At 39.1% G+C, this 19,551-nt stretch overlaps 1 protein-coding gene across 8 annotated transcripts in view; it reads right to left on the bottom strand.

Moving 5' to 3' along the window:
• The window catches only part of OSBPL6 (oxysterol binding protein like 6), a 184,833-nt gene that overhangs the window by 99,904 nt on the left and 65,378 nt on the right, over nucleotides 1-19,551 (bottom strand). For all 8 annotated transcript variants that reach the window (XM_031451722.2, XM_031451723.2, XM_031451726.2 and 5 more), the window contains exon 2: nucleotides 2,750-2,941. The gene's annotated coding sequence lies outside the window, so the exon portion shown is untranslated. The remainder of the gene's footprint in view (nucleotides 1-2,749; nucleotides 2,942-19,551) is intronic.

Here is a 19,551-nt window from a genome sequence, read left to right as displayed (position 1 = left end):
CATGCACACACACTAATTCCTATGACAAAAGAGGGATGAAGTAAACACATTCCATTAAGGAAATGAGATGTTGGTTACCTGCTTTTTTCCTTTTAAGAAGAGTTTAATTTCTTTCTCATATAGTCAAGTCACAACTCAGCAGATGTGTGGAAACAAATTTCCAGTTACTTTATTTCTATGAACTTAAACCTGATAGTCAAAGAGATGCATATACATTTCATCTTTACGTGCGGTCAAGTATCAAGAGATCCCAGGCAATACTGACCTAGGAGATTCCACGAGATAGAGCAAAAGTAATGCAGCCAGAGCACAGTAAACTATTAGAAATAAACATCGAACCCAGCCAACCTTCTTTCTTGTTTGCTTCAACATTAAAAATGAATATCCTGAGGCCCAAGATCTGCGTAACAGGCACTATGCATTTGAAAAATGGGTTGTTGGGATAAGAACCACTGTTTTAGGATCAAGTCAGCTTCCCTGCTATCTGTAAACTATGATCAAACAATTAATATTTGAGTTTAACTATGATCAAACAATTAACATTTGAGTTTAGCAGACAGAAAAGTGCTATCCTCGTAAGGACCCCATGATTTTAAATGCTTTTCGTGGTTAAAGTTCTTTATTACCATATAAAAGTTGGATTCAATATCAAATGAACAGGAACATTCCTGAAAGTAGTGCAGTTCCCCAATAATACATAGTGATCAAACATGGGGAAAGGGTTTTGTTATTAACTACAACTCACTGTTCTTGAAGGTATATCTGATTTTGATGGTGAGATTTCTCAATGTCAAAAGTTCTACACCTGTAGATGGCACAGCACATAGATCACTGAATCACTGTGGTGTCCAGAATGAGTAAGAAGCCGGAAGATGGACTCTAAATGTCTACAGGTATCATTCAAAAAGAAGCCGACTCAATTAATCACTTTTACCTCCCTGGACGGAAACAGACTGATCAGGGAACGGAACCCTTAGGCTATGACGTATCAGACTCTGAGATGATAATCTCAAGGGCTGGAAAAAATGATTCATACTTTATCAATATGTAAATGAGATTTCCAAACTAAGAACAATGGACCATCTGGTTTTGGATAAGTTTTCCTTCCTCATAGACAAGCCAGACAGGTGTCAGCTTAACCTCAGAAAGCCATCATTCTCAAAGTACATAAATTTTATATGTAATAATAAAATGCCAAAAGGGAAAAAAGACTAAAAGACAATTATGTGGAAACTACAGGGAAGTGATTTCATGTAAGTAGAGAAGAAATTGATGCTCAAAGCAGGAATCTTGACCTCAAAAGCCTGCAGGTGCCAGGCAAGTGACATAAATCCATAAGGCTGGTTGGGTTAAGTACTTAGGTAGTGGTAAAGACTACCAAACTTCAGTCCTTGAAATATTAAGAAGATCAGACCAGATTTTTAATCTTCCAAGAGAGGCCAAGTATCTGATTTTTTTATGTGAAATTTCTAGATTGTCCAATGTTGGCAATTAACTCCATTTTAAAAAAAGAAAACTTTTACAGGTTAAAAAAAATTATAGTCTAAAACTTGGCCTGTAGGCCACCAGTTTGCAAGCTGTGCTTTAAAATGTAACTTTAAATACTGTATAGCACAGGGAAATATATACAAGATCTTATGGTAGCTCATGGAGAAAAAAAGGTGACAATGAATATATATATGTTCATGTATAACTGAAAAATTGTGCTCTACACTGCAATTCGATACAACATTGTAAAATGATTATAAATCAATAAAAAATGTTTAAAAAATGTGAAAAAAGTAACTTTAAATAGTGCAGTAATAAACAAAGTTTCTGACACAATAATTATACTAAATAACTGAGCCTTGGTTTCTGTTCTCCAGGAAGGAGCAGTCTGTGCAAGGAAAGGGTAGAAGTGGTATCAAGAACATCTGTGAGCATTTCCCAAATTACAGATGTTGCAACTATCACCACTACCATCACCACCACCACTGCTGCTGCCCCTGTGCCTCAGAGAAAACGAGTCTGAGCAGAGGACACATGTTGCAAAAGATCCGCAAGAGCTCTAATGGTACACCCTCGCACGCTGGGCGTCACTGATCTTAACAAAGCAGAAAGCTTTGTATAACTGGGAGGGATGTGTCCAAATTGTGAAGACTCAACTCACTGGGCCTAAGATGTCAAATGGCATATGTGAGGTGGCTCTGAAAATAATAAATGCAAATAACAAAGATGCCAAGGAGCCCAGAGTGAACATTGCTGGTGTCATATTAGTTATTTCAGTCTCATGTGCAAAAAGAATACAGTCAATTGTCAACCTGTTCACTATGGAAGATCATAAAAATGGGATGTGTTTGCAAGAATGTGTGTATGCAGGCACTTGTGGGTCTGTGTACAATTGCATATATGACGAAAGCAGGAATAGCTCTTTGGCCACTTGCAGGCTTAGCTCTGCAGGCTCATTACTCGAAAAGGGAAGGGCAGTGTCTTATTTTCACATGATGCCAGACTGCAGACAGAAAAAGATTAAATAACGTGGCATGTTTTTCTACTTCCTATCCTTAAAAAAATTACTGCAGAACTTTTAATAAGATGGCTAAACATAACCAGAATTACCACATCTTATTTTTGGATCTGATATATACATAAAAAATAGAAAGAAACACGTGCCTATGATGTAGTAATATCTCACTAATATTTTGCTATCATTAAGCACTGCCTAATCTTACCCTGCTTTTGACTTTAAGCTTGCATTCTCCTAACTCACCTTGTAACTGGGAGTCAAAGTCTTCTGGGCTGGCTTTAAGGTAAAAGCTGTTCAAGAGGTTTGTCCTCAGGTGCCTGCAGCTTTTTTCCTGGGAACTTGGTCTGTCTACTGAGCCTGCTGGGGTTATCTGGTAAATTACAGGAGTGGCTCCTTGATTTCCTTCTCTTGCTCTTCTGCAGAAAGGGGCAGAAGCTGAAAAAGAAAGAGTACAGTCATATACTACATCTCCACTGACCTTTCATGAGCCTCTGTGGCCAACAGAAAATTCCTTCCAGTTTATCTTTTGAGGAGAAAGTTCACAAGGGATGGCATCTCAGCCATTTACCACCTTTGCTCAATCCTATGCCATCTCAAAGATTTAACCCTTGAGCTCCTTACCAATCAGTAAAGTTTACATCTTCCCTAGAGTTGGGAGTAAGTAAACTCTCAATTTATAAACAAATATTTCCTAAAAGGACACAAAGCATGTCTTCCAGAAACACATTTAAACCTTCAATTAATTAAATGTAAACTTCAGTTTTTAAGAACAGTCACTATGAGGTGGTTCCCTCACATATGCACATCAATGTACAATCCCAATACCCCGATAAAGACTGATCACTAGCTTCTAGGCTGCCTTAACGCAGTAGAGGCAGACTTCTCTCGTTACTGCCAAACTCCTAGAACAATCCTCAAGCAGAAAGAGCCGATTATACTGACAAAGCATAGTGTTCAACTTGACATAATTCCTCAGAAGGCAAAGAAACAATACTTTATGAGAAGATAAAACATGTTCACTTTAAGTTTAAAATGGAGGTCCATACATCTCAGAAATGTTCTCCTAGGGCAGTCTACCCAAGCAATAGAAATAAAAGCAAGAATAAACAAATGGGACCTAATGAAACTTACAAGCTTCTGCCCAGGTTTGATTATTTTTCAAGCCTAGTCTTTCATTCTTAGTTTTTTTTTTCTTTTTACTTATTGAAAAGAAAAAAAAAAGAAAATGCACAAACAGGTATTCTGAAAAGTTATGATTTAATAAAAGTGCAAAAACAGGTCTGTCCACCCAGTTTCTTATGCTGTGATACACTTTAAATACCATTTTTCTGCAAAAAAGTGTTTGTTCTAAATGCCTCTTCACCTCTACAAAAATTTAAAAAGGGATTTAAAATTTTCTACTGTGTTGTAAGACAATTCTGTGCATATTATAATTCCTAGATAAAATTGAATTGATGACTATGATGGTGGCATAGAAGAACTAGGGTTAGGGTTCATCAATATTATTTTTTGTATGCTCAGCATTATGTTTATTTTCTGCAAATACTATTCAATCTATGCTCTTTAATCCCAGATAATAATAGGCAGACTGAATATGAATCATCAGCTATAGAAATTCCCCTACCCACCTTTTCCTTGCTTTTCCCTCTGATGGGCTCTGCCAAGCTTAGGAGAGGGAGAGAACACTGAAAGAATATGGTAAAGAAGCCCCCTGTGCTATACTGCAGTTCTTTTTGCCCACTCCATCCCCATTCCTCTTCCCTTGTCTTATTCTCCGTAACTTCTTACCATCCTATAGTAGCAAATGGGAAGGTAAGGGAGAAGAGAAGACCACGGGGTAACATCAAGGTTTTCTCTCTGTCTCTGTCCCCCTAGTCCAGCAGCAGAGGTGAGGGAGAACGGGAGGGGTGCATCTTGCTAACCACACCTAAGGAATGCCCCCGCCCTTCTGCATCATACACACTGCTGGTGTGTCCTGTCTCCAGCCTGTGTAATCATACCTTGGCTCGAGGATCATTTTCCACTTCACTCGTCTCTTTCCCCACAATCTTTGCTTACATCCTTCAAAATCCAGCTCAAAAGTACAATTTCCAACTCTTTCATCAATCTTCCCAGCTAGAAGGAAGCAGCTTCTCATCAACACCTGGTACTTTGGTCAATTCAACTGATGTGAGGCTGTCCTGGTCCTCCCTCATGTTCTGACACCTCTTATCTCCCCTACCAGACTGCGTTGACTCTGGGAAGCTACGACCAGACCTTAGTTCGCTGCACACAGTAAGTGTGAGAATTAAAAAGTGAATTTTGTAAGGTTTCTACTTATACATACTTTGTAAAAGAGCTTGTTCTGAGACTATAATTAATGTTCATATGGACATTTTGTACAATTTTTAAAAGGACAACAACCATGATAAAGTATAATGCCTTCTATAACCTTCGGGGGGATTACTGCTCTGCATTAAAAATGACCAATCAATCAATACATGGTTCAGATATAATCAATCATCTCTCATAGTTACTGAAGCCAGAAATATTAGGAATATTTGTTTTAATTAAGTTTCAAAAACTTGGTTAGGACAGTAAGATTTATATGGTCACGTTCAAATTCCAAATTTCCAGGTGACTCAGTTTTATTCAAAAACTAGGAAGTCAACCAAGTGGCAACAAAACTTTATTTTAATTAGAAACTGTACAAGGTCTTGTTTTACCTTGCAGATCAACTGCGTGTGGGGCTGAAGTCCAAAAGTGCTAAATTAATAAAGTTCAAGTCTGATTACTCCTTCTGACAACCCACATTGAAGATTAATCCTTAAAGCTCTCATTAAAAAATAAACTCAGAGAAGGGAAGAGGTAGTTTCTTTCTAAAACCATAACCAAAATTGACACTTTAAAAGAAAACATATCTGAATTTTTACCAACACACACAAAAGGAATCACGTTCTAATTTAATGATATCCTCCGCAGCCCAAAAAGACTTCTGACACCCACCTTCAGAACTATTCATAAATCAAAAGTTGGAAAGGTTGGAAAGGTTGATTTGAACAAAGTCTCCTACACTAGCCAGTACTTGAGGGAGTCTGCAAAATCTCACCAGGGGAGTTTAGTGATTTGGCAAAGGTTCCTTCCGAATGGCTCACTCAGGAAGCAAATGATCCATTATCTTTGCAAAAAAATTTTTCCTATGAATCGTGTGACTAATCCTCCCACAGCCTGAATTTTTCCCACTAGACACAACGTTCTTGTCCAGCACACTCCCCACACATTCCACTCATGTCTTATTCAAGCCCCTCAGGGCAAAGGATGTATTCTATTCTACCAGAGACAAGACTGTCCCGTGTAGCACTAAGTTAATGCAGAGAATGCACAGTGGAGGCCAGATAAAGCAAGCACCATCATTCTGTAAAATACGGAAGAAAAGATCCTTAAAATAGTAAAGACGTTAAAGACAACCAGAATAACCAGCAGAGTATATTTACATAAAGTTAGCGTCGATATAGCAAAGTGCATTTCACAACAAAAATAAGAAATGAGACACTTCTATTTCCTGTACAGAATGTAGCCCATGGTTTTGATCAAAGCCCACATCACTTCCACAAAAGACAGTTTTGTCTTAATTTGGGGTTAAACAGCCTAAATTGCCTTCCAAAGAAAACTGTAGCCCAAGACATGGCATATGATCTTTCCTCATTATCTTGCTTACTTTGTCTACTGTCTCCACTAAATACCTTAGCTGGTAAAGAGATAATTATTTTACTTTTCTCAGTGGCTACAATGTTTACACAAAAAATTGATTTTTCTCTTCCTATCTGTGATAATCTTAAGTACACTGAGAGTTTCGACACTGTGTCTAAATCCCTGGAGAACACAGTTTTAGTGCTACAACCCAATAGAATTTGTGGAAACGGGTTATGCTAGGGTAACTTCCTGAAGATGAAAACCACTAACTCCATCACTTGCACCCGGCAACTGTGGTGGCTTTCCTGTCAATAACTAAAGAGCAGAGTTGTAACTTGGAAAGTGACCTAATCTCATTAGTAGCTACCATGTATCACATAAGTTAAAGGACATTTCAAACAGTGAATAGAAGTGTATGAAAATCAAGAGCCAGGAAAGTGGAGACTGTAGTTACAGTACTCAGAGTTTAGGGTGCAAAAAAGGACAGTGGGGGAAGGAAAGGCAGAGAGGAGGCTTCAAACACCGTGGAAGGTCTTAAATGCGGGTGAGAGACCAGGTTTCACCGGGTAGGCTGTAAAGAACAGGAATGAAGTTCAGAGCAGGGAAGTCATGTGATTATGCTTCAAGGAGGCAGAACCAGGAGAACAAATTGGAGGAAAGAGAACCCAGAGGCAAGAAAGGACCTCAGAAGACATAGCAGTCAAAAAGGGAGGGCAGAGCTACCTGGGACCTGGGAGAGTGGGCTTCAGGAGGGACAAGTGAAGAGCGCATATTTGACAGGGGAGACTGTCATCCCATTTGGCCTCACACAGTTCTTGTCTTACCAAAATAATGGAAAATAAAGCACATCTGGAAATATAGCCAATATTTTAGTATAACTATAAATGGAATATAACCTTTAAAAATTGCGAATCACCAAGCATAGAAAACAAACTTATGGTTACCAAAGGGGAAAGAGGGTAGGAGAAGGATAAATTAGGAGTTTGGGATTAGCAGATACAAACTACTGTATATAAAACAGATAAACAAGGTCTTACTGTATAGCACAGGGAACTATATTCAGAATCTTGTAATCATAATGGAAAAGAATATGAAAAAGAATATACATATGTAACTGAATCACTTTGCTGTACACTAGAAGCTAACACAACATTGTAAATTAACTACATTTCAATAAAAATTTTTTTAATTTAAAAAATGTGAATCACTATGTTGTATACCTGAAACTTACATATATTGTATATCAACTATACCCCAATTTAAAAAAAAAGAAAAGAAAGTATATCTGTATTTTCAGAAATGTGACTGAAGTAATACAAGATATGGTCAACATGCTAAGAAATTAAAATAATGTCCTCAACACAAAACATATTTTTCTCATTCTGTTATATTTCTATGAGCTAGGCCAATTTTTTCAGATATTTTTGGTTTGTATTTAACTTGGTTCAAATTGAGACACATTTCTCTGAGGGTAGGAAAGTGCAATAATTCTGCAAATCCTGAGCATTCAAAGAAAAATTTATTTTTCCAAATCAAACAGTTCTGTTAATACCGAAAAATTCAGATGACTGATTATACAGATAAGAACTCTGATTATAGATTACTTAAAGGAGTCTTTCATTTTATTATTCTCTAGACAATTTCTGTTTTCTATCCAAAGAACAAATATTACAGAAACTATTCAATGGTTCTATCACTCAGTTGAGTGAAATTTTACTTAAAAAACAACCTCCTTAACTCTAAAGCACTATAGATGTGCTTTGGACATATCCAGTCTTCCAAAAGTAGATGCAACAGAGCAAGAGTCAGCACTTCCTCTGTGACAGTCCCCAACAGTAAACATTTCAGGTTACGTGGGTCATGCAGTGTACCACTTAATGCAGATACTCAACTCCACCTTTGTAGCAGGAAAGCACCCACAGACAATATGTCAGTGAATGAGCATGGCCATGTTCCAATAAAACTTTATTTATAAAAATGTGGTGGCTCACATTTGGCCCGTGGACTGTAGTTTGCTGACCCTAGTCTAGCAGATGGCCCAGCTGTGGCAACTTGGCATGGTTCCATTGCTCTTGTCTCATCAGTGAGCATAACACTGATGACGCAATTAAAAAAAGACTGAGAAAAGGGGTTCCAAGGAAAATCTCCACTGTTGGCATAGTAATAAAAGGGAAAACAAAATGAAGAGGTTCTAAGGAAGGGATAGATTTAAGGAAACAAGCTAAGTTTTGGATAAATTAAAAGAAGACTGTAGAGTTTGCTGATGTCTCAGGTCACTGCTGAGAGACTCCAACATATTCTAAATGGAAATACGAAAATATGACTCACGGAACCGTTTCAGGAAGTTCTCTGACTAATGCCAAAAGTGGTTATTGATTGGGAGAAAACTTCAGGGAAAACTTAACCTATTAAACAAAAATATGTTTAAGAAATGCATGAATCCTGTCAGAATATTCATGTGAGAAAAAGCCAGGGAATTTGGAGATTTATGAAAGCCTCAGATCAGACTTCCTTCATGAATTCTGATGATCATACTATATTTACTTGATAGAGCAGGAGGAAAAGTAAGGAAATACTATCATCAAAGCTTACCAATCTATATTTAAATCTGTAAAAGAGTTATGAAAAAACTATTTTAATTCAATTACATCAGCTTAATGTTACCACTAATTTATATTGAAAGTGACTTACTAGCTTTGTGACCTTGTGCAAATTACTTTACTTCTCTGTGCCTCAGGTTCCTCATGTGTAAAAATGCAGCTCTTTCTCGGAGGATGAAGCAAGTTAATGTATGCAGTGTTCAGAACAGACCCAGCATACAGGAAGCGCTCAGATGCTAATGCTGCTGCTGCTCCCCTGAGTCGCATCTCCCCAGCTAGCTTTACCTGATACCCCTCCTCTGCCCTTGCCTTCTCCTTCTGGGCTCCCCTGCGTGGTCCTGACTCATTCCGAGGACTTCAACCTATCATTTGCTAGAGACTGCTGAGTCTCTCTCCAATGCTGGCATCTTTTCCAGGCTGCACTTCCAACTGTCTAGTGGACATTTCCATTGGAATATATCATGAGCACCTGAAACTCAGTGGGTCTAAAAATCAAGCCCATAATCTTTCTACCCTTTCCCCTTTCCTCTCCTTGTCCTCTGTTTTAGTTAATGACATCACTATCTACCCTTAAACCCAGCTAGAAATGAGTTACTTTTCGTTTCTTGTTTTTAATAGACTTTATTCTTTTAGAGCAGTTTCAGGTTCACAACAGAATTGAGCAGAAAATACAGAGAGTTCCCACATAGCCCTCCCCACTCACACATATATACTCCCCTTCCCTCAACATCCCTCATCAGTGTGGCATATTTGGTACAATTGATGAACCAACATGGGCACTTTATTACCAACCAAAGTCCATAGTTTACATAAGAGTTCACTCGAAATGGCAGGTACTTTTAACTATTTTATGTGCAACTCTCCCATTTAACTCACCCCAGGTCCTCTGACATCTGTCTCCTTTTTTTTTTTCCCAGAAGGTATGTTGTCTTTTTTTTTTTTAATGGCTGTACTACTGGGGATTGGATCCAGGACCTTGTGCATGCTAAGCACATGCTCTACCACTGGGCTATTACCCTCCCCTATCACTTCTATCTCTAAATGTCTTTAATAGACATGGCTCTCTTTTTGCCATCTCAGCTATCTCTACCCTAGATTATTTATATCTGCCTCTTGGTTTCTCCGCTTCGAATCATTCTCTTCTCCAAGCCATCTTTCATTGCCATCAGAGCCATCTTTCTTAAAACATACACTGGATAACAGTATTCTCTACTGCTTGGGGGAAAGGGGTCTATAGACCTGCAGGCAAGCTTCAGAGCACCTGGAAATCCTCTGAAATTGGATACAAAAATTTGTGAGCCCTTGATCAAAAAAGAGTCATTGTCTGAGAAGACAATTTTTAAACTGCTAAGCAGGGTGCAATCTGTAATCTTAAATTGCATGTTAGTCACTCTCCTCATGTTCCACCCTGCTTTAGGTACACTGAACATCATATTTTCCTCTAAACGTGCACATCGAATGCCATTTCGCCTCTCTGAGCCTTTACATATGCTGTTCCCTCTACCTGTGATGCTCTTCTCTGCCTGCTGAGCACTTGAGCATTCTTTAAGTCCTGGCTCAGGCCTCAAATGTCACCTCTGTAATGCCCTGCCTAAGTGCAAAAAAATGCATTCACAACAAAAGAGACGCTAAGTGGATTTCTGGTGTCTGTTTATCATATCCTGATCTGAAATTTCTTAAATTCAAAGCTTCATACTATACAAAATAAACAGCCTAAAATATTTAGACACATAATGTGTTTCCTTAAGTCTAGGGAATCCTTACCTGTGTCCTTGGATTTTAATAAGATCAAGAGTAAAGACCCTGGAACCTAAGTGCCAAGGTTCAAATCCTGGCTCAGCCATTTACCGGTAGTGGGACCCGGGTTACATAGCTTCGCAATGCCTCAGTTTCATAATCTGTCAAGATAGAGAGAGTGACAGTATCCACCCTTCAGGATTATTCTGAAGAGTAAATGAGTTTATATGTAGAGTACTTAAAACTATGTAAGTGTTTGTTGTTATTATAATTACTTGTTAAAATCAATGGCCAGGACAAGAGGTTTCCACAGATAATCAGAGCAAAACTAACTGACCTTACCACATAACCCTCAAGCTTTAGCCAACTGATTTACTTAGCCAGGGAATACAAAAAGGGTCCCTTTTCACCAATGTTTTTATCAACTGAAAAGTGTTTCAAGTCTACCTGATAAAATTCAGATGCTTCTCCTTTGGCTTCCCGTAGCTAAAAATATCACCTCAGAATATTTCCAAGGCGCAGCACAGGTAGACTAATTACTTCACACACACACACACACAAAGAAACCCAGAGCTGCTCTTTACTGGGCAGCGAATCAATGGGCCCCCTCATTGCTTACAAAGTGCCCAATATGAAGGGAAAATGCCAAGTAGGAAATTGAGGAGAAAGATAAAGGAGCTTAATGACTCAGCTTTCAAACAAACCAGCTTGCTTGCTAGAGAAATGGAATATTAGGCATTTTAGCACCACCCCCACTTTGGTAAAAAAAAAAAAAAAAGTGAAATGTAGATCCTAACATCACTGAACCTGGGGAGGAATCAAAATAAGTGATGTAGTGATGTAGCTGACTTTCATCTGAGAGATAGGACTGCGCGATATATTTGGCACTGCCTCTGTGCAAAATTTCCAGCCAAAGAAAAGCCATTTGACCCAGACCACACAAACTGCTGTTGTGTAACAGTATTTTTTGTTCCCCAGAAAAGAAATCCAAAAGGATCACTTTACTCTTTATGAATAATAATACTTAATAATCAGGCCTAAGGTAAAACACTTGAGTTACTATTTGAAACTAAGGAAAGAGAGAATAAAGCCCAAATTCCTTATCCTAGCATTAAAAGTCCTCCATGATCTAACTCCAACTAACTTTCCAACTTTATCTTCCATGGCAGGCTTCTTGAAATCATCAACCAAATACAATTCCTTATAGTTTCTCCAAACACACCCACTCTCTGCCCACCCTTTGTTTCCTCTAACTACAATAGTCTTCCCCTTACTTCCCCAAAGTCTAAATTCCATCCTTCCCTTAAACCTTGCATGGATGATGTGGCATCATTTCCTATGGCTTAGCTAGAAGTAATTCTCCAGGTTTTCAACTTTCATAATCCTTGCCCAGCACCTCTTGGACTTCCCTCAGTTTACGTTGACCAGCATTTCCTCAGAATGGAGGCTCTCTGAGGGCAACATCCATACCTACTCCATGTCTCTAAGCCCAACTGCACCGCGGCACATCTGCACATGGCAGTGCTCATGCTTTTTGCCAAAGTATGCAAGAGATATGCGTTAAGTGTGCTAAAGCTCGTGACTGATCACTGAAACTAAAAGGAAAGGAATACGCACTCAGACAAGCTTTGCTGAAGAAAGGCTTCAGTTAAAAAGATACACAATAAGATTTGTTTTCTTGTGAAGCAAGGTGAGAGATGAGAATTTTAATGCTTACTTCCAGGGCAAAGAAACCACCATTTACATTTACCAACTGGTGATTTGCCAACACCTACTAACAGTAGTGCTTTAAAAGCTTCCCTCCCACTCATGTAACTAGTAATACACCACCAAAGTTAGAGAAGTCAGAAGATAGCTGGTTCTGTATTTTACCTACTATAGACTCAAAACACTGCTCACCTTAGGGCTTGGATAAAGAGTTCTCAAGACCTGTGTATATAGTGATACTTTCAATCATCATGCCCAATGTGCCTTAAACTCTAAATATTTAAATACCAAAATGCAAAAATCAGAGACTCTGATACATAACAGAACACATAAGTGCCAAAAGAGAGGGAAAGACTAACAAAAGAACCCCTAAAAGCTATAGTCTGATACAGTTTGGGTGGAAATTCACTAGTCCTGATAGGCCACTTGGATGGCGCTAACTGAAACATTTACTGGATCACAGAGGAAAGGTTGACTTCACTCCGGGGTGATGCTCCAGGGCTGTGCTGATCGGTATGTTTCTGCCATACCACTGAACAGCTGCCCGCTGTCTACAGTCCTATATTCACAGATGACATTTCTCTGTTACGTAATGTTACCGTTAGGTAAATGAATTTGAATACGCACTCTTACACATAAGTAAATTTTTCTAAACCCCAAATCCTGAAAGAATAGATGACTTAAGTCCTAAATCTAGATGAAAGAACATGTTTACAGGAGTGTCTGGACTCTGAGTCATGCCAATGGGAAGTTTTCTGTGGAGTTCTCTACCTGAGATGGCTTTCAGATCAATGACATTTGGAACATTCAGTCTCCAATATCACGTTGCTGGTGTCTCTTGGATTACTGGGATGGCAACCAAATCCTTCAGGCAGGTAGCAGGAGACTCTGTTTTAACTTACTCGCTTATAAAATAACTAAATATTCTTTTAAAGTACAAATGTGCCTACCACATACAAACTGAGGTCAAAATAATGTTAACATTTGTTAATAAATTAGGTGAACATTGTCAGTGGCACCACCACACATAACAGTTTAAAATGATAAAATAGACCCTAAACAAGCATCAGGTTTGTATATGTAATCTGTATTGTTTTTCCACACATGGCTTAACTGAGTAACGCTGGCCTAATTTATCTTTGAGTCAGTCTCTTTTACCTCTTATGCTACTTTGATGGAATTATTTCAAGTGGCCCCATTTCTTGCTAGATTTCTATTTGGTTTCCACAGTGACTGACTTGTTTGCTCATTAGACCACAAAAAAGTTTGACAACTAAATCAGGCCTATTAGCATTCTTATGATGAAAGCTTACTGTATTTAGATAGATGGTACTGGCAGTAAAATCAGAATAAATTTTAAAATGTTGAGACAGTGAGCAATGCCGTCCACTACAATTCAAAATTGTTTTTCTGGAAATTTAATTTGATGCATTAAAACAGTGAATGGAGAAAACAAGGTAGATTATGCTATCACATAACAGCAATTTTCCTTGAAATCGAGTGCTTTCTTTGGGCACAAGTGGAAGCCTGTGGTATCACAGAAGGACCAGGGGCCTTGGAGTTAAATAGGCTTATTTAAAATCCTGGCAATGACATTGTCTAGCTATGAAACTGGGTAGGTTACTCATCTAATCTGATCTTCAATTTCCTTATCTGAAAAATGGGGATTTGAGCTTTAACAAAACCTAGTTCAAGTTACTTTGGAGACTACAGATGGTATATATTCAGGATCTAGTATCGCACAAACCCAATTACAAGTGCTCAAATGCTACTTGTGTAAAGGTTTTTTAACTCACAAATTTTCAGACTTTAGAATTATTCTTTGGTTCTTGTGACACACACACATAACTTATGTAAAAACAGACATTACTGAGGAGTGTGTATGGCTGCCAATTTACATACTTTCTGATACAGGACAACTAACACCAGATTAAAATTTTTTTCTTTTTAAAAATTGAGATTGATGGATTATTCTAATACCTCTACAGGTCATACAGTCATCCTTCCGCATCTGTGGAGGAGTGGTTCCAGGATTTCCCAAACACACACTCTCTGCAGATACCAAAATCCAAGGACGTTCAAGCCCTTTACATTAAATGGTATGGTATTTGCATTTAACCTATGCACATCCTCTTGTACCCTTTAAATCATCTCTAGATTCCTTATAATACCTAATGTAAAAGCTATGTAAATACAAGCATACTTTCCTTGTTTTACTGCTCTTTGTTTTATTGTACCTCGAAGATACTGCGTTTTTTATGTTGAAGGTTTGTGGCAATCCTGTGTCAAGCAGGTCTATAGGTGCCATTTTTCCAACAGCATTTGCTCACCTCATGTCTCTGTGTCACATTTTGGTAATTCTCACAATATTTCAAACATTTTCATTACTATTATAATATTTGTTATGGTGATCTGTGATCAGTGATCTCTGATGTTAATGCAAAAGAGATTACAACTCACTGAAGGCTCAGATGATCACTATCATTTTTTAGCAATAAAGTATCTTTTATTTAAGGTGTATATATCTTTTTTAAAGACATAATCTATGGTATACTTAATAGACTACAGTATAGTGTACAGCCAAAAATTTCGTGTGACTCATTTTATTGCGATATTCACTTACTATGGTGGTCTGGAACCAAACCCTCAGTACCTCCAAGGTATGCCTGTAGTTGCCCGCACACCACAAATACAAGTTTTGCTTTTGAAGCTTTCTGAAATTGTCTTCCCCTGAATATTTTTGATCCGTGGTTGGTGGAATCCACAGATGCAGAACCTGCAGACATGGAGGGCTGTAGTCTCTTCAGACTACAAATGTGCCATCCCACAGGGAAATTACATGCAAAAATCATTGAAATGTTTATGTCAAATATCCAACTTTTATGAGGCTCATAGAAATAAAGACTGTGAATGTCAAAGTTCACAGCACCACAACTAACTGGTAGCTGTCATGCAGTAATTGGCTAAGAGCCCAGTCTCTGGAACCATCTGGGTTCAAATTCCTCTCTGCCCCTCTCCAGCTGTGTTACCTCATGAGAGTTATGTCTTCTCTTTGGTTTCTTCATCTGTGAAATGGAGCTACTAAGTGTATCCATTTCACAGAGTTCTAACGAGGACTGAATAACAGCTGGTCCACAGGAGGTACCTGATGTCAGCTTTTACTATTACTAAAGCAGCTTTGTCTGACAGTCATACTGTATATACAACCAGACTCAAATTATTCATGGCCATACTTTTTGGTTTTTCTTGTTCGTCCCCTTCACCACAAAAAGAAAACAAGATACCTTCCTTGACAAGAGAGCCAAATTGAAGAATCTATTGGAAAGCATTCCTGGCCTGATTCTTGTCCTTCTCGGTGTAGAGCTGACCGAGCCCCCCCTAAACTCTGCTGCAGGGCTCTTTCGGAGTCCACAGTCTTCCTGTGGAAGGAGTGGAGGGAAGCTTCGGTCAGGAAACCATCCCTGCACCAGCCACTGTGTTATTATGGCACAGTGCGCGACATCCTTAATTTTATTCAGTAGCAACAGTAGGACAAGAGTTCTTGGCACAGAGCAGACTCCTAACAGTTAGGATTGTGGAATGAATGGCATCAGGAAACTGACAAGGGATACAGCTGGAAGCCTCGATAACTGTAAAGGTCAGAATTCAATCACTGGTTACCACTATGCTCTGCTCTCATATTTGCCTTCCTTCCATTCAAATACTGATTGAATGCTTACATTGTGCCTGGTCATGAGGGTTCAGAGTCTGGAAATACGAGCAAGACTAACAAAGGGAAAAACTCATTCTCTCCCTCGAGTTATAATGACCAAAAGGGTCTTTACACACTTTGATGAACTTTACTGAAACCTATAAAACAATTCAGAATCTGTATTTAAATTCTCTTACATGGTTGGTGGGAATGTAAATTGGTATGACCACTTCAGAAAAATGTCTTCTAAAGATAAAAATACTGTTTGATGCAGCAATTCCAGTCTTGGATGTATGTTCAACAGAAGTGAGTGCTTATGTCTATCAAAAGGCAAATTTGAGAATGTTCATAGCTGCTTCATTCATAAAAACCCCTAACTTAAAATAATCCAAATATCCGGTAAGAACAATACACAGAAGTGAAAAAGAATGAACCATGGATGCAAACAATAGTAACAACATGGGTGAATCTCAACCTAAAGAGAAGCACTGTATAATCCCATTTATATGAAGTTCAAGGACAGGCTGAATTAAAGTACAGTGACAGTAGTCGGTACGGTGGTTACTATTGGGTGGTACAGACTGGGAGAGGCCTGAAAGAACCTCCACTGTGCTAGGAATACTCTGTATCTTCATTTGGAGGTAGTTTTGCACATAAACATAGATAGAGAAAATTAATTGAGTCTACACGTAGAATTTGTGTACTTTGCTATACTATACATAAGATGTACCTTTTTGAGAAACAAGTGAAAAACACCATCACCATCACTCATTCATTCACCCCAGTGAATGCCTACCACTACGTTAAGCATTGCAAGCATGGTCCTCATTGTCACAGAGTTTGGATGCTAGTGCAGAAAATCACTTCACTGGTAGGACTGTTCATTTGGCAATATATCATATACCACCTTCTGACATCTCACCTGTATTGTTCTTCAATTACTTGACATTTTATATCTTGTTCAGATTTATGGCTAATCTAACTTAAAATGTAAATTTCTTGGTTGTTTTTTAATCTTTCTATGCCCTTAAATGCCCAGCACAGCATCTTGCACAGAGCAAGTGTTTGATAATTTGTTTATTAGTCTATCACATCATAGTACCTCTCTTGGTCCAGGTTTCCTGGCCGATGTTCTTTTTTTCCAGATTTTCACTTTTTCCCACCACCTATGAAGCCTGAAAATCTATAAAAGACTTAAGATCGTACACAGGTTATATTTACATATATTATACCTATCGTATTATATCTACTAGTAGAGTGTTGGATGGGGCTTGTGTTATTCTAAGATTTCTTTCATTAAACTTTTCAACCTATAATAGATTGAAACTCATCCTATACAATTTCATCCTATTATAGAATTCTATAATAAGAATATGTAAGTGGGGAAAGCACAGATATAATCGATAAACTCATGCCATTGGAGAGAAAATGATAAACCTTGCTTTGATAGCTTGCAGTGCACTGGCAAAAAACAAAAATAGCCCTGCCTCTCTGGTTTCCCCTTCCCATAGGGCTCATGGCCCTGCCAATGCCATATGTATCAAACTGCCCAGAAAATATCCCTGAGAATGACATGCTTATTAATTTTTCTAGTATTATTTTTTTAAGGTGACTTTTCTAAGGATCTCCAATTTTAAAAAGCCAGGAAAAAGCATGAGTCCCACAATCAAATGTAGTTAACAATAGTTACCATTGTTCTCAAAAAAAGGGCAAGAACTGTGGTTACTTTAGTTTCATAGTTTTCTTCTCTATGGTCTTGTTAAATATAGCAGGTCTTACATGATTCTTCAAGCTGTTAGCACCTGAAGTCACAAGACTCTGAGGGTTGCATCTGGAAGTCTCGGCCTCTCTCTATGTGCTAAGGCTTCACGGTGACGTTGCTGCTGACCTGCTGCATCCCAGCGACTGAGCACCATCTGTCCCCTCATAGGAGCTATGCCCACTTTAGAGATGGAGCAAGTTGATCAGCCCCAAGCGCTGGGGCTTCCGTGATGGAGCATGCTGACTTGACAGAATCAGCTTCTGTTTGGTTCTTTCACTGGTTTTCAAAGGGAGAAGCCCAAATGCTGCAGTGCTTTACTGTCTGTCCTCTTCCAAGACAGCTGCCCACTGTAAATCACAAGGTGTTGTCCTGGGGACAATCATCAGAAGTCATGCTCCAGATTGTGACAGGTCAGTGTTATGTGCCGAATTGTGTCCCCCCACCTCCAAATTCATATGTCAAAGCTCTAACCCCCAGTGTGACTTTATCTGGAGATAGAGCCTTTAGGGAGGTAATTAAGGTTAAATGAGGTCATCGTGTCAGCTCTGATTTGATAGGACTGGTGTCCTTATAAGAAGAGACACTAGAGATCAATCTCCCTCGCCCCCACCCCCAGCACACACAGAAGCCACATGAGGATACTAGTGAGAAGGTAGCTGTCTACAAGCCAGGAAAAGTCCTCACAAGAAATCAACCCTGATGGCCCCTTGGCCTTGAACCTGTAGCCTCCAGAACTATGAGAAAAAAATTTCTGTTTAAGCCACCCAATGTGTGGTGTTCTGTTATGGTAGCCCTAGGAGACCAACACAGTCAGCAAAGGGCTGGAGGTTAGCCCTGTGCCAGGAAAGTCAGAGAACATACTACAATGGTTCATTGGGCTCAGCGTGCTCCTTGAATCCCCTCAGCACAAAAAAGCATTTCTTAGGACTGAAACCAAAGTTCCCAACAGGCAGGCCCTCCACACCTTGCCTCATCCCACACTACGTCTGTCACTCTTTCATTTAATTCTTTGAACACATACTGCTTTCTCTGCCTGGAAAACACATCTTTTCCTTTCTTTATCATCTAGTCAATCCTAAATCTGCCCAACTGTCAGCTCCCCAGGGAAGCATTCTCTGATCCCGCAGGCAGGGCTGCATCTCTCTGTCAGTCTCATAGCACCCGCATTTCCGCTTCCACGCTTACCAGTTTGCAATCAGAGATTTCTGTGATTTTTTTTTGAAGCATATGATTTAACCATGAATCTGTGGCTACATGGTGCTCAAGCATCTAAAGAACAAAGTGGAGAAGGAAGGAAAAAAGGAAGGGAAAGAGGAGAGAAGAGCAAGAGACAAAGAGAATGAATGAGAAAGGTTTAAGAATGTAGGACATCGTCCTAGTCTGTCGGGCTATAACAAAACACTACAGAATGGGGAGCTTGGACAACAAACATTTGTTTCCCACACTTCTGGAGGCCTCAAAAGGCAAGACCAAGGTGCGGGTAGATCTGGTGAGAACCTCCATTCTGATTCGCGGACCACTGTCTTCCCCTGGGTTCTCACAAGGTCAGAGTGAGGAACTCTCTTTATATAAGGATACTAATCCCATTCATGAGGCTCCACCTTCATATCACCTCCCAAAGGCCCCACCTCCTAATACCATCACCTTGGCGGTTAGGGTTTCAACGTATGGATCTGGGGAGGGCACATTCCGTCTACTGCATGCATGCTTCAGCCTTATCAGATTTAGGTCAGTGGTAGGGGAGCGTATGCTGACCTAGCTCACAATCATCACTAAAATGTCATCATGCTTACAACAGCTGGCCTACATTTTCTAAGTCAAAGCCACCAGACAAGCATCAATGACCTTTAATACAGCTGTGGGACTATTCAATTCT

Source organism: Camelus dromedarius, chromosome 4 (genome assembly GCF_036321535.1).
Source record: "Camelus dromedarius isolate mCamDro1 chromosome 4, mCamDro1.pat, whole genome shotgun sequence".
Lineage (NCBI taxonomy): Eukaryota > Metazoa > Chordata > Mammalia > Artiodactyla > Camelidae > Camelus > Camelus dromedarius.
The sequence above is the reverse complement of the archived record's forward strand: the minus strand, read 5'-3'. Positions and strand labels throughout refer to the sequence as shown.